The 16,387-nt window shown below is 36.7% G+C and overlaps 1 protein-coding gene across 2 annotated transcripts in view; it reads left to right on the forward strand.

Annotated features, from left to right (window-relative positions):
- Positions 1-8,887: 8,887 nt before the first annotated feature.
- Positions 8,888-16,387, forward strand: part of LOC106880382 (elongator complex protein 3) — a 30,407-nt gene continuing 22,907 nt past the window's right edge. Inside the window, exon 1 of one of the 2 annotated variants that reach the window (XM_014930286.3) lies at positions 8,888-9,031. The gene's annotated coding sequence lies outside the window, so the exon portion shown is untranslated. The remainder of the gene's footprint in view (positions 9,032-16,387) is intronic. The other variant, XM_014930285.3, reaches the window with a different exon arrangement.

Raw genomic sequence — 16,387 nt, forward strand, 5'->3', positions numbered from 1 at the left:
TTGGTGTTAGTATGAACACGTCGTTATTTACTGTGAGCGGCTTCTCCTTCGTCGGCTGTCGACTTAGCAATCAAAATGATTTCCAACGGTACCGAATTGTATGATTGCTTACTAAAGGGAATGTCCAAACGTTTTTCGACCACATCGTAACACACCTTTCTCTTTCCTGTAAAATCTGCTAAACCAGGAGTTGCTACAATCCCTCCTCTGGCAATTATTTTATTTTACAACATGCTAAAGATTTATTTGTCTGTATCAGCTTCTGATGCTTTTCTCCCAATTTTCTGCTCTCTGCAATTCAGAAATCACTGTTCTTCTATTTCTTTGTAGTCTAATGCCGACCCGGTGGGGGACATCGTGGGTTTAAAAACGAACCCACATCCCATTTCCGCTTCATATGCAACTCCCGAGTGCCTCATATTTTAAGCAACAAAACCAAACAACAGTGAAGTGAGAGAGAGAGTATTAGCAGAGAATTGGGAAAGAAAAGAGACTGCAATGAAGGAAAAAGTGGGTAAAGTGACAATTATTGTTACAGAGATAGAGAGTGAAAAGTTGGGGGGGGGGGGGGTAAAAAAAGTTAAGAACAAAGTAATTTTATTGTAATGAAGAAGCAAAAGAGTCAACGTTTCTGACCATGGTTTTTTGCCAAGATATATATAAAAAAAAGCAAAAAAAGATAAGAAACGAATGTTCTCAGTATTTCTTTTCATTCCATTTTGCCTTTCCAAGGTAACCATTAACTCGAGAATCAAGGCATGTTGTTTTGTATCAGCCAAAACCCATGGCATCAAGTGGACCATTGATATAGTCTTGTAATATGGCTTGGAAATGCCAAATACTTTATTTCTGATCTACCTGCACCTTCACGTCATTTGTCTTGAACTCTGGGTCTTCACTTTCCTCTTGCATTACTTTTTCTCTGGGAAACCAACCAAACAAGTGCTGTTAGAACATGCTCTGTTCCAGCCTTGACACAACTGACTACTGTGTTGACACACACCTGTCATTTATGATTGGTTAATGATGAAAGCACATTGCATGCTACTCTCGGGAGAAACCACGGCCTAGCTGGCTTAATTTTCCACAACATATTCTACAATAGCTTTCCTTTGCTTCCCATGCCACACACACACACACTGGTTCCCCAACCCCCACCACATTCGTCATTTGCTCTTCCTATACAATCTAGCAAACTTCTCTGGTCATAATATTTCACCAGCATTTGTGATTTCAATGAAATATCTGGTGGGGAAATATCTGGTATATATATATATATATATATATATACATAAGTCATCTAAATGTTCATAAGTCAGGAAAAAGATGCACTCCTATATCTGTCAATAGAGTGGGTTTATAATCCCAAGTGTACAGTAATATACATCCACCACGGATGATCATACTGATTGGTAATAGCAGCTGTGATGGATATATAATGTTGTAAACTTTGGATAATGTATATATATAAATACGTATATATTGTTTGTAGAAAATGTAACTCTGGGGAAGAAGCACACTCTAAGATGTAGAGCAGAGTATATTTTAGAAATGGGGGAGGCCAGTTTATAGGAAAGGCCTTTCTCTCTCCATGTTTTGGAGATGTCTTAGGCCAACAGGTTTTAGGGTCTGACGAAACGCCATAAAGCTAAACCCTTTATGGACGGGAAACCCAGAGTAATCCCATAAATTGGCCTTCTCCATTTAAAATATATATATATATATATATATATATGTAAACATAACACAAGCCATAGATTCTTCAAGATTAAATAGTAATTAATTCCAACATAGCTGTCCATTTAAAGAGAAGACACTTTAATGACCAGTGATCAAATATAAACTCATTAAGTTACCTATCATTATCTTCAGTTTGTTTTGCTGACAACTCACAGTCAATTGATTATTTCTAATTATCTAGTAACATAGAGCAAAGGTGGTGGAGTGGCAGAATCGTTAACGCATCGGACAAAATGCCTTGCAATATTTGCTCTGGATTAAAGGTGGTGAGCTGGCAGAATTGTCAGCATGTTTTGTATTTCGTCCGTCTTTATGTTCAAATTCTGTTAGGGTTTACATTACCTTTCAGGGTTGATAAAATAAGTACCAGTTACATACTGGGTCAATGTAATTAACTAACCCCCTTCCCATGAAACTGCTGTCCTTGTGCCAAAATTTGTAACCAATATTTGCTCTAGCTCTTATATCCAGAGTTCAAAGTTGATAAAACAAATACCAATAAATACCAATATTGGGACCAATCTCATCGAGTAATCACCTTCCCTCAAAACTTGTGGCCTTCTGCCGAAATTCACAGTAGAAGCAATACTTATTCTCGTTCATAATGTTCTAAATTAAAATCCTGCCAAGTTCAACTTTGCCTTTCATCCTTTTAGCGTCAACAAAATAAAGTACCAGTTAAATACTGGAGCTGATTTGATCAATTGGTGACCTGTGCCAACAAGCATGGAACAGCAGAGCTCCAAATTTTCACCCAATAGGAGAAGTGATTCACTGGGGTACCCTACCTTCACACCATTATTATCTCCTAACAATTAGCATCTGTTGTCCCCGTGATTGTAAGATTGTGGTTTTAATTCCTGGAGTAGGGGATGTGTTGTGTTCTAGAGGAAAACATTTATTTTATGCTGTTCGTCCACTCAACTGGGAAAAATGAGTAATTTTGGAATGGACTGGCGTCCCATCCAGAGGGGAAGTATATACGTCACAGAATCTAGGAAATTGGCCTTAGGCTCAGGGTGGACCTTTGATTGTTTTTTTTAACATCTCAACAGACACATATACATACAGACATCCTACCATTCTCCACAAAAAATGAGATAATTCTAGCCAAAATTAAGTTCATACCAAGGCAATGAAATAATTCTCCAACCTGCCGTATCACAAATATTCAAAAATTATCTAATTTTTGAAGTTACCTCCCTTGCTTGTTTTCCATTTTAGATTTTTGTCTGCTAAAGGCTCGGATAATCTCAGTCCATTGTAGTTTTTCAGCTCACTGTATTATATTTGTGAGCCCCTACCGTGTCTGTATTTAGTGTGCCAAAAGTTGCTCTGAAGCATTTTTCCCTTCAACCATATTATTTATATTCATCCAGTACCACCTGACTTGGCCCTCGTGCCAGTGGCACGTAAAAGCACCCACTACACTCTCGGAGTGGTTGGCGTTAGGAAGGGCATCCAGCTGTAGAAACTCTGCCAAATCAGATTGGAGCCTGGTGTAGCCACCTGGTCCACCAGTCCTCAGCCAAATCGTCCAACCCATGCTAGCATGGAAAGCGGACGTTAAACAACGATGACGATGATGATGATCATCAGCATCAACATCACTACATCCCACCAGTCTCTTTCTCTCTCTCTATCCATATATATTTTACTGTTTTATTTGTTTCAGTCATTTGACTGCGGCCAATTTTAAACACTCCTCAAGGGAAATTCACTTTCCTAACTGCTTTGGTAATCTCGGTGACTGAGCAATTTCAGCAGGATTGAATTTCTTCAGCTCCATACACTGTTCGACCATATTCGCCTTTTGCTCTACGTGGTGTAGTTTCTGATTAACTCATGTTGCCATACCAGCCACATTAAATATGCTAGTCCTGCAATGTATAAATATTTAGTCAAGAACAAGACATTCACTTCATCAGTTAAAACCTCATTCACAAAACTGCCACTCAAACATTATTACTTCACAGCAATCACCCCCTCCCCACACCACCACCACTGCTGCAGTGACCTTAACACCTTAACATAGACCGAATGTGTGTGTGTGTGTGTGTGTGTGTATCATTTCTATAATTAGAGAGAAAAACAAAAAGATCAGAGAAATATATGGACAGCTGTGTGACTAATAGGATAGCCTAAAGTAGGTGTTTGAAATGAAATGGGGAGAGGAGCACAAAGAAACTAGTTGAGTGAAAAAAAATAATAAACTTTCGAGTGTGTTTATAGATGTGTGTATGTGTGTGCGTGTGTGTGTGTGTGTGTGTGTAAATTCACCAACATCATATAATTCTCATAAAATTCTCTCTGGTAGGAATAAAACTTCTAAAACAGAGAAATTCAAAAGACAGCTTTGCTCCAGTGCTAGAATGCCTACTATGTCTACATGAGATGTGGGTTCATATCCCCTGGACAGCCTTCAACATTTCCTATAGAAATATTTACATGCTACAATTTACAGCTTTATGTGCTTTGAGATCCACTGTTCCAAGAAAGAATGATTTCATGTTCTCTCGATATAACATATACATACATACATACATACATACAATACCAAATGTGTACAGAAAATAGACTCCATCAACTGCTAGTGAAGTAAGCTAGAGGTAGTAGGTATTAATAGCAGAGATGGATGCTCCAAGAGTGTAGCTGTGAGAATAAGAATAGGCGGGGCTAAGTTCAGAGAGCTCCTACCTCTGCTGGCAACAAAGGGCCTCTCCCTCAGAGTGTATGATGCCTGTGTGTGAACAGCCATGCTACACAGCAATGAAACATGGGCTGTGAGAGCTGAGGACATGTCAGTATGCTTCACTGGATGTGCAACGCGACAGAGTGTAAACATCTTGAGAGAAAAGTTGGACAAAAAAGGCATCAGACAGCATGCAAGAGAGACGACTGTGCTGGTATGGTTATATGATGTGTATGGACAAGGGCAACTGTGTAAAGAAATGCCGATCTCTAACTCTGGGAGTAACCTGTGGTAGAGGCAGACCCAGGAAGACATGGGACTAGGTGTTGAAGCATGATCTTCAAACTTTGGGCCTCATGGAGGCAATGACCCTAACCCTAACCCTCACCAGTCCTCAGTCAAACCGTCCAACCCATGCCAGCATGGAAAGTGGATGTTAAATGACGATGATGATGATTATGATATATATATATATTTGTCCCACCCATGCGAGCAAGGAAGGCAGATGTTAAAGATGATGATGATGACATATATACATGTATAATATACATATGTTTGTATATATGTATACAGACACACAGTAGGCACACATGCATATATATGTGTGCATGTGCATATATGTACCTATATATAAATATATATATATACATTCAACTGAAACATTACAACCATATCTGATTATTCAAATGCCTAAATTCTGTGCTTGTACATATATTTACTTGATTGCTCACCTTTATCAATGGTTTCTGCCATTGTTTCGATGTGCCACTTTCTATCACTTATAAAGCTGTCGGCATCTTTGAAGACACAAGTACGCTAGTATAATATATTCCATGCTTAAAATAGATGTAATTTTTTTAGCAACATTTTTGTATATTTATCTGCATACATACAAAAGGCAAGAGTGAGGTGGTCCCCATTCCAGCAGCAGACAAATACATAGAATATCAGTTTGAAATTTAGGTACAAGGCTAGCAAGCACAGGGGAAAGGGTAAGTTGATTACATTGATCCCAGTAGTCAACTGGTACCTATTTTTATCGACCCCGAAAGGGGTGAAAAGCAAAGCTGACCTCAGCGGAATTTGGACTGAGAACATAAAAGATGAACAAAATGTCAGTAAGCATTTTGTCTGGCATGCTTACAATTCTTCCAGCTCCCTGCCTTCAAAATACAATAAAATATTGCTGTGTGTTTACTACACTGTTACAACAGTGATAAAATGCAGAGCTATGTATTCACAGTAATTAGTGCATGAATATATAAGTGTCGTTTGAAGACATCAGAAAGTCCTAATCTGTGAATGTTTGCTACACACTACACACTCACCTTATATATATATATATATATATATATATATATATATATATATTAATAGAAATGGTAAGACAACAAAAGAATGAATGAGACCTCGATATTATGTAAATAGAGGAATTTATCTGTAATATAATATGTGACCGAATAACTGTCACATATGTTACAGATATATATATATATATGAATTGTTAAAGAGATTCAAAGTCATACCGGTATCATCATTGCTGTTCACTGGCATTGAGTACTTCTTATAGCACCAGCATGCTAAAGATAACAGTCAAAATGACTCAAAACCACAGTTTTCATTTGTACACAAGGGTGAAATTGAGGGACCAAACGCAAATATATATATATCATTCAATCATTTTTATGCCCATTTTTCCATGCTAGCCTGTGTTAGCTTGTCTTAGTTTTGTCAATTGTATCTACACATCCAGTGGTAGTAGAATGTTACCTTTTTGGCAACAAAAGAAACAGTATTGTGATTGTCAGAAAGAGAACAATTTTTAACCCCTTCCCAAATAGTAATGAATGTAAAAGGAAGGATGCAGACCGGAAACAAACATGTACAGGAGATTGTGAGATGTGTTTATGTATGAAGTGCAATGTTGCATAGTAGCAAAGCATGGTTGCTGAATGTGGAGACTGCATGAATGCTGGGAAGAAATGGGAAGAAATAAAGCAAGTATGGATTGCTGAATGTATAATGTTAGTGTTCATGAACGATAGAGCACAGAGGAGCTGGGAGAAGAATTAGGTGTAAGCTAAATCAGATACGTAATGGCACTGATACGTAATGCAAAAGAAAGATGATATATCGGTAAAGAAGTAGTGAGTGGAAGAAGGAAACTATGGATGAGAAAGACCAAGGAAGACATAGGATGATGTAGTGAAAGCTGATCCTATAGTGATGGTGGAAATGAGTTTTAGCAGTTAGGGTCTGTGTAACTAAGATTACAAAGCTAGAAGTGAGGAGATAATGTGAATCCTCCACCTAACCTTGAGTAGCAAAATACGAAATCATCATTCCATCCCTGTGTACTCTACCCCATTTCCAACAATGTGATTCTTATGAAGGTGATGACAATTTGCAAGACAGAGTGATGAAGACCAGTTGAACCCACATGAATGGATAAACAAGCATTAAAATGAATACTCTCTCTCTCTCTCTCTCTCTCTCTCTCAATCGTGTGTGTCTGTGTGCGTGCGTGTGTATGTATGTATATTATTAATATATACTTTGCATGTACCACGTTCTTGCGTTGTTGTTTCCCCGCCCCTTGTTTTGGATTATATGTGTGTGGGTGGGTGTGTCTGTGTGTGAAAAGGTTGAATTATATTTCATCCTTTACTTTGGAGGGTTCTAAACGGCGATTTCTAACAAAGATTCTTCATAATTTGGTGGGAGCTTACTGGCGTAAGATTTTTGCGAATATAAAAATATTACATGTATATGGTGTGTTAGGAGAATTTATAGAAAGGTAACCCATAAAATCTCAACAAATGTTAAAAATGGAGAAGAGAAGATGTTAAAATTTGAAAGAATTTTAAAATTCATTAAAATTCTTTCAAATTTCAACATCTTTCCTCCATTTTTAACGTTTGTTGAGTTTTTATGGGATACCTTTCTATAAATTTTTATAAACCATATGTATACATACATACATACATACATACATACATATATATATATGCGCGCGCGATGTGTGCATGTAGAAGGAAAGAGAGAGAGTGAGTGGCGTTCCAGTTAGAATATTTGACGCACCAAAAATTATTTAGAGCGTCAAAAACCCAAATTTCTTTGGATGTGTTCGTAGATTACAATTCAGCAATAGAAAAATAAAATTAGAAATGGGTGGTGCATTTTTATCTCCCATCCCCACCCCGCCTTCGAAATTCTTTAAGTTTGACTATTTTTTTTTTTCGAAAACATTTCCAGATTTGTTTTCAAAAGTTATGCATATTTTTGAAGAATCTGAATCAATGATATTCAAGGCATAAATCTGAGGAAAATGTTCAAGAGAAAATCGAAACGGAAAAATTACGGATGGCGCCACCACCACCACCACGCCCAGTATATATTTCATTTTATTCCATCTTCTATTTGCAGAATTGTAATCCACGATGTTTAAAACATTCTCATTCAATAAGGTACAACTTTTAGTGAACCAGATAACTTGGACTCTTCTTTTGGAATGTCATACATACATACATACATACATGCATACACGTATGTACTATGTATGTATGTATGTAAAGTTATAATCGTATTTTGCATTCACATTAACTGAATATATTGGACATACACACCCCCCTCTGTGTGTGTGAGAGAAAGAGAGAGAGAAAGGGCATAATGTCATAAAAAGTAATAAAAAGACAATAAAAAATGTTAAAAACAAGTAGAAATATATATATATTAAAACATATCTGTATACATTATATACCAATATATTATATATATCCGTTAGTGATGTCTTTTAAATTTAAATATAAATACGTGGGTGCTTTTATATATATATATATATATATATATATATATATATATATATATATAAACAGATCAATATATTGATCTTTCATCTTTCATCATGTCAATCAGTTGAATCGTTGTATGTATCATTGATGGGAAATTGTGCTGAGATGGGAGAAGGCAATTAAGGTGTGGCTCTGTGTATTAATATGTTAAATATAGTTACAGACAGAGCATGTGATTACGATTATTGTTAGGGAAATTCATAGCTATTTGTGCGTGATGTGTTGTCTTTGCATATTGTGTGATTGCTAAGTATCAAAATTGAGTGTTAGACAGGTCTTGTAAATACTTGTTGAATATATATGGACAGTAATCTCTGTCTAAATTTGTATATCTGTATGTGTACATTAAGTGTCCTTATAAACCTATAAACACTTGACTTCACAAGTATGTATGTATGTTTGAGTATGGATACAAAAATGCATGCACGAAAACATCACAAAATAAAGCTACGTCAATCAACTCTCTTATTAATTTTTGACAGTATGATCATCACAGACATCACCATATTTTGGGGAACAAAAATGTTTTACCCTTAATTTAAGTAAAATTAAAAGAAATAATTAAACAACATACACACGCACACACCCTGTCTCACACACATGCATACACACATTTTCTCTTAATATAACAAGCCGTGTAGAAGCTCCACTTGGTCCCAAGCAGAGGTGACAGCGTATATACATGAACCCGGGTCCTGTGAAGATCCTTGTGCTAAGATGAGGCCATGAGCTAATAAATAGCAGACAAGTAAGTCCGATTCATGTACAGCTATTAATGTGTCGCTGCGCACTTGCAGTAGTCTGTAGGTTGTACCGTCCATAGTCACTGAACTTACTGGATGAGAAGAAGTCCTGGGAAAACACTTATAAAGAGTCCCAATTTCTTTCGGAGTCAATTCCAACAGTTCTCCGAAATGAGAAAGAAGTTGTCCTTCCAAGTCGAATACGGCGACATTTTTAATTTTTTTAGATTCTTTTAAGATTTGCACGATTTTTGCCGACCAAGACATGCTCTTTTCGTTCACAATGAATCAAGGTGGTTGCGGCTTTTACGAAGATTTTTTTTTTTTTCACAATAATTCACATAAAATATTTTGTTCCGTTTCTGTTAACCAGTTGCCCCTTTATTTCTTAAATGCGTTTTTTCTTATTATTTCTTTCGTTTCTTAATTGCAATCCTTTTTCTTTCTCAAATATACATTCAGTTATTTTTCAATTGGATTTCCTCGTTTTCTCCTTCTCTTTACGCTCCATCTCAAGCTGTTTAAAGTATGCAATCTTATAGAGGCTGACGGGTGTATATTCATATATATCACTTTGTGGTCTCTTTGTTAAAATTTATTTTCTTGGAATTATAGAGAACAACTTGCTTGTTCTATCGCATCAAGCACTTCTCAGTTATATATATATATATATATATAAAAACACTAATTAATACAATTATAGAACGTTAGATTTTAATATATATATAACGTAATGTGCTTACTGTTTCCTCATCGATGTTATTTTTTCTCTTCTTATCAAAAACATGTTCGATAAATTCGAAATGTCATACAGAAAAGCTTTGCGTAATCAGAAATAATAATTTGCAATGTCGAGGAATCTACGTGCTATGTTTGTTTATATTTGTTTTCAAACTGAGTAAAAGAGGGGTGATGGGACCAATTACGAGTCCCAAAACATCTTTCTTAGCCGAGTTTAAACGACATGACTTCTGGAGTGTTATAATAAGGGGAGGGTGGGAAGACGGTAAAAGTTCAGGATGAGAAAGTCAGAGAAAGGCAAAGTGAGGGAGAGGAAGTAAGAAAGAGTGAGTTTATAAAAAGATCGTCGTCAGAAGTGAGAGAGAGAGGGGGATAAATTAATGGGGTAACAGAGTGAGAAGTGTTAGAGAGGAGGAGTTAAAAATGAAGAGAAAGAGGTGTAAGAGGTAAAAAGAAATAGTCTGGATTGAAAGTGTGTAGTTGAGGGTGAACGAGTGACTTGTTAAGGAGAAAAAGTGAAAGGCGAAGCTAAGGAAGAGAAAGAAAAAAGTGAAGAAGTGCGAGAATGAGAGAAGGGTGCAATGTGAAAGAGAGAGAGAGTAAAACACTGAATAGAGGGTAAAGTGGAGGCGAACAAAAGAATGTTATAAGTTGGGTCGAGAGAGAAAGAGGAAGAACAAATAAGAAATCTGAGAGAGAAGGAATAAAACTGAAGGAAGAGAGAGAGAGAGAGGGGGCGAAGCAAATAATCTCTTTGGTTTAGAAGAGAAAAAGAGGGCAAAAGTGAGAGAAAGGGAAAAGAATGTGGTAAAACGGGAATGGGAGGAAGGCAATTGTATGAGAGGAGTTTTAGAGGTGCAGCTTGAAGAAAGAGGGGGAGTCGAAAAGTTCCGTGTTTTTCAACAAGTTCACAATGAGTAAGGTTTTCTTGTGTAACGAGTTGAAGCGGAGTTGTGTGTGTGTCTGTGTGTCTAAGGGAAAGAATAGCGAAGAAAGGGATCTAGGCGTTGGCATCGAGGGGAAGTAATTCCCACAACATTGTCAAAGGGTTTATATTAGGATAGCAGTTGCGTGATTTGGGTTTTTTGATTTATTTATTTATTTATATTTTGTTTTGTTTTTAAAAGTACTGGAAACAGACAATAATCGGTGTTACGTGCGGTTATCTAACTCAGTCATGCAGGACTTTCAGGCACGCTTAACGAAAAAACTAGCTTCAATTCTTGAGCTGTGCGGCCTGGCAAGTGACGATAAAGGTTGCCAAGCCCGATCAAGTTAATATGTTTTTGGTTTTATTCGGGTTTATGAAAATTTTATTAGTTTTCTCGATTTATTTCTATTTATTAATTTCGAGTTTGTTTCAGAAAAGGAGTGTATATTCATCTTATTCATTGTAATGTATACCAGTCACAGGCAGACTGTAGTCCGCGGGCCTTTCACTGTGGCACGCCTAACGAAAAATTTCCCTTCAGATTTTTAGTTGTGTGGCCCTCCTAATGGTGAGCCATGTCTCATGCGGTCCACTTTTCGAAAAATGCTGTTCACGCCTGATACAAACAGTTACTCATAAAGAGTACACACACACACAAAAGTATTTTCTTCAATATTAATTTGGTCTGAGAGAGGATTATGTCATGGTTTTCGCAGGACCTTTGAAATGGCAAGATCGAGGCTATAAGTATTCCTCTTGAAATTTTAAAAGTCACAGGAAAGTCAGGTGCAGAAAGGAAATTCTTGAAAACTGACGTACAGGGTGAGAAAGAAGGGATTTCTTTCGGTTTGGAATCACGAACTGAAAATGGAAGATTATTGACACCATTCGTTCGGCTGATCCCTACTCCACCTTTCTTTTTTTTTTTTTTTTTTTTTCCTTTCAAATATTTCTTCAAACTCCGTTTTCAGCAACGGAGATAACGATTATGCAAAAGAAAAAGAAAAAAGTTTTCGAAGTTTTAATTCACCACCTCCTCCGCCACCAATGTCATCACCACCACTAAATTTATAAAACTTTTCGGAAATTTTCTTTTTAAATTCCACGATTAAAAATATGGACATTACGATTCTGGGGTTTTTTCTTCTTTCAAAATTTTAATTCCGATTGCTTAAAATAATTTTCCACTTTCAATTCGTGGTCACAAACCGAAAGAATGCTGAAAACAAGGACAGGACGAAGCGTTGGGTTAGGGTCAGCTGTAAGTAAGGGTCGGTAAACAGAATGCGGGTGGCGAACTGAGCGAGGATTGAGTTGGGGGAGGGGATACGAAAGCAACAAGCTCAGAAGAATAAAGGCCATTGCAATCGCAAGTTCTGGTGTCGATGATTATCAATGAACGCTCTTTCCTCGAAAATTTCAGGCCTTGTGCATAAATAAGAAACTTATTAATTAAAAGAGGCGAGAGAAAAACTCATTAGTATTTTTAGCGGAGGTGGTAACTTGATATTCACCAGTTTCAGATCCAGTGATAATGGGGGACGGCGCAAAGCATCCGTAATCGGTGGATCAACGAAATAGTGAAGTCTGTTAAGCTTCAGTTCTGACCTTTTGCTGATGGTGGCTGAGACGGGATGCGAGAAATAAAACAAAATGAAAACAAAAATAAAAAAAAAGAATTGCCCCTAAATTACTTTTAAAGGTCTCGGGCAAAGCTTTAGTGGAGTTTCGTGGATATCTAAAAAGAAATGGTTGCATAATTTGCGCCACTTTAAATACTAAACTGAAATTTGCTGTTTAGATTCCTTATGCGTGTTCGAGTAGGATGTGTTGATCAGATATGTGTCTGTTTGGATGTGTGTATATGTGTGCTCCGGAAAGTTTTACAAGTGTAACCTTATGTACGTACGTATGTTTCTATGTCAAATGTACAAAAGAGGTGCAGTTATTTTAAAATTGGGAGGCATTCTTATTAAAACGGTTTGAATGACAAAAGAAAGAATAGAAAAAGAGAGAGAAATGAAAGAAAGAAAGAAGCTCATACAATTGTTCTTGCCAGTTGCGTTGGCGGTCTTCACGACAATGGTTTAAGTTTGCTGTTTGCTGAGTTGGTCCATTTTTGTAATAAAAAATATGTACTATATCTGTTGGAAAGCTAATAAAACATGGCTTAAAAGGAATGTCGTATTATTATGACGGTATTAAAAGTACTTACACTTCAAATCAAATTGTAAAGAGATAGCGAAGGCAGTTGGCCTAATGGTTAGGGGGTCTAATGGCATTGTATACTTGAGTAAAACATTTCATTTTCTATTGCTCCAGTCCATTCAGACCCTATCATTTGTAGCACAGAGTAGATATTTTCTGTTAGGAAGCCATGACTCCCAAAGTCATTTCAGAGTTGTTCTATTTGGCATCTGCTGCATTCGTCAGGCAACAAGGGGTGTTCTGAAACGACTGGTGGTATCTTTAAGGCCTGTGGCCTAAAGCAAGTGTTTTCTCCATGGCACACTGCAGTCAAATGGCCTTTTTTTATGGGTTAAATATATCTCAAATATTTGTATAAGGCAGCGAGCTGGCAGAATCGTATAGCCCGCTGGAAACGATGTCCCCTGGGGCTAAATTACAGCAACATTCGTCCTAAACCAGGACTGCCATGTTATGTCGGCAAACAATCTTTACTCCAAAGTACTGTTGCTGAATATCTCTCGTTGTGAGATTTTAAAATAGTAATTTTCTAAATGCAAGCCTCTGCCTCAAGTTTTTGAAATAAACTACTTTCAAGGCGGCGAGCTGGCAGAAACGTTAGCACGCCGGGCGAAATGCTTAGCGGTATTTCGTCTGTCTTTACGTTCTGAGTTCAAATTCCGCCGAGGTTGACATTGCCTTTCATCCTTTCATGGTCGATAAATTAAGTACCAGTTTCGTACTACAGTGGATCTAATCGACTGCCCCCCCCCTCCCCAGAACTTTCGGGCCTTGTGCTGAGAGTGGAAAAGAATAAACTACTTTCCATAAGCGATGACGTATTCAGCATACATTTAGAGTACCATTCTAAAGTACAACGAACTTCTCAGGGACTGATGTCAGTTGAAATGTTACCCTTGCAACATCTAATCATTAAACAGTGTATCATTACTTTGGAATTGCACAAAGAACAACATCCTATTACATATTATTAACTGCAGAGCAGCCTCAATAGCAAGCTGACATTTTTGATGGTACGGCTACACATGTATTTCAATACATTTTAAATGTTATCTGTAAACACAGTCTTTTTTTTTTAATGTTCTCTGCCTGAAACTGAGGAAAGGGGTGTTTTATATGTCCACAGTTCTCATATGTCATCAAATACAGCAATTTTAAAATGCTTTTTTTCTTTTTCTTTTTTTTACATTACACTAGAGTAATTTATGTTTAATTATATTTTATGGAATAGCATGGGTTTAGCAATATAAAATCTTTTGTTTCAATTTGGCCTTGTCAACTGGCAGTTGATTTCAGTATGGGCTTCCATCATGAGAAAAAAGTTTCTCACCCCTGGTCTACTGTTTAATGCAAAAACACTTAACAAAGTTCGTGTTTTGGCACAAAACTTTAGGAACTTAAGTGAATTATATAGCTTTAAAGCTAGTGAATAATATGTATGTATATCTGTATGCATGCACATATATGTATGTATGTTTGTATGTATGTATATATGTATGTATGTATGTATGTATGTATGTATGTTTGTATGTATGTATGTTTGTATGTATGTGCATATACATACATACATACATACATACATACAGTGTGTTTGAGCCAAATTTGACAATTATTTATGTCTCCTTTTTAAAAAAAAAAAAACAGCTTGATGTATTGTGGAACAGTCAATGGCGTTGGAGAGCATAAATATTAAAATTGTAGTTGAGAAAAAGTTGACACGGAAGACTGGAAGCCATCTGAATATTGGAAAAGAGTTACCTGCATCATGATGATTAACATTGAGTATCAAAATACCAGCATTAGAACTGCTGCGCAATGCTCTGTGAGTAATGTAAAGGCTGTAAGACATGACATGGACTGCTGCAACAGATACTATGAGGTCATGGCTAGCAGGGAAGGGGATCAGCAAGTGTTCTGATTGCGTTTGATTACCATTTCATAGTAATCTCATGTTCTTGGATTGCAAATGCATAGCCTTTGAAATGTGATATGATGTAGTAGCATCTATGCTTGTATGTTATAAATATAAATGTAATATGTGCATAATAAATGCACAATATTTTATATAATATATATACATTTATAGTGTATAATTATATATATCTTATATAATACAATATATATATAATATACATGCACTACATATAATATATCTATGTGTGTATACACACACACACACACGTATATGTATAGACAGACAGACAGATAGATAGATAGATAGATAGATAGATAGATAGATAGATAGGGAGACTGACAAACAGAGAAACAGACAACTAATTTAATTGCAATAAAAGCAGAGGAAATGAAATGTGAATTAACATAAAGTCATAGAAGTTGCAAATATACTTAAGATTTTAGTAGAGACAGGTGTTGGTTATGATATTATATTTCATAATCACCACCACCACCACCACTGCTGCTGCGACCACTACTACTGCTACTGTTACTGCTGCCACTTCAGCAGTCAATGAATGTATCTGTGCATGTATTTATGTGGTGTGCTTCCTTCACTAGCATCAGTATCATGGTAATCATAGAAGCCAGCATAGGAACCCCTATGTGGTTCCTCATTCTGCTAGAAATAGCTGAATTTTCTCTAAATTGTGAAAAATAGGTTGTACACATATTCTTTTATTTGGGGGAGGGGGTAAATTGGTATCATCAGTCCCCAAGCCACTTGATTAGTTTTGGGAAGGTGAGTTATTTCACAGAATAGAAATCTAAATGTTAGGTCAAGCGTGAAAGATTAGGGAGAAGAAAGCAAACTTGACTGTCAAGAAACACAGAAGGAAGCTTAACTGGGTTGGGGAGTTTAAATGGAAGTGATGCAGATCCTGCAAGAAGGTCAATGTCTGTTCCAACAGCACAAGTAGAATGACCTTCACTACATCAACTATCTTCCATGGATGGAATGATATTCCTATCCTGTTGCTACTCTAGTTCAAAACACATTTTGGTTACATGTGAACAAAAAAACGAAAAATCACTGAACCATAAACATCAAATATCATGACAACCCCTGCTCCAGTGACTTATTTGAAATGTTATATTCTCGTAATGTCTTAGGTGCAGCTAGTCTATTTTTTTTCTTTTTGTTCTATAAATTTTACATTATTTCTTTTGTTTTTACTCACATTTCTTGGTTTCAAAGTAGATCACATATCTTTGAAATTCAGCCCCAGTTCAACTCTTCACTGAGCAGTCATATGATCAAAAGTGACCCAGCCATAACCTTCGCATATCAAACAGTGTATCTAGGACTACACTATCGAACATGTCATCCTGTTTTTGTTAAATAGCAGGATGTAATTTAAGAGAGACCTGACTGCTATTTCTAGCGAGCCGTGTGTCTCTCTACATCCTCTTTTGTTGACTCGTACACACACACACACACACACACACACATATATACGACGGACTTCTTTCAGTCTACCAAATCCACTTACAAGTCTTTGGTCGGCCTGAGGCTATAATAGAAGAC

Source organism: Octopus bimaculoides, chromosome 19 (genome assembly GCF_046866305.1).
Source record: "Octopus bimaculoides isolate indiv1 chromosome 19, ASM4686630v1, whole genome shotgun sequence".
NCBI lineage: Eukaryota > Metazoa > Mollusca > Cephalopoda > Octopoda > Octopodidae > Octopus > Octopus bimaculoides.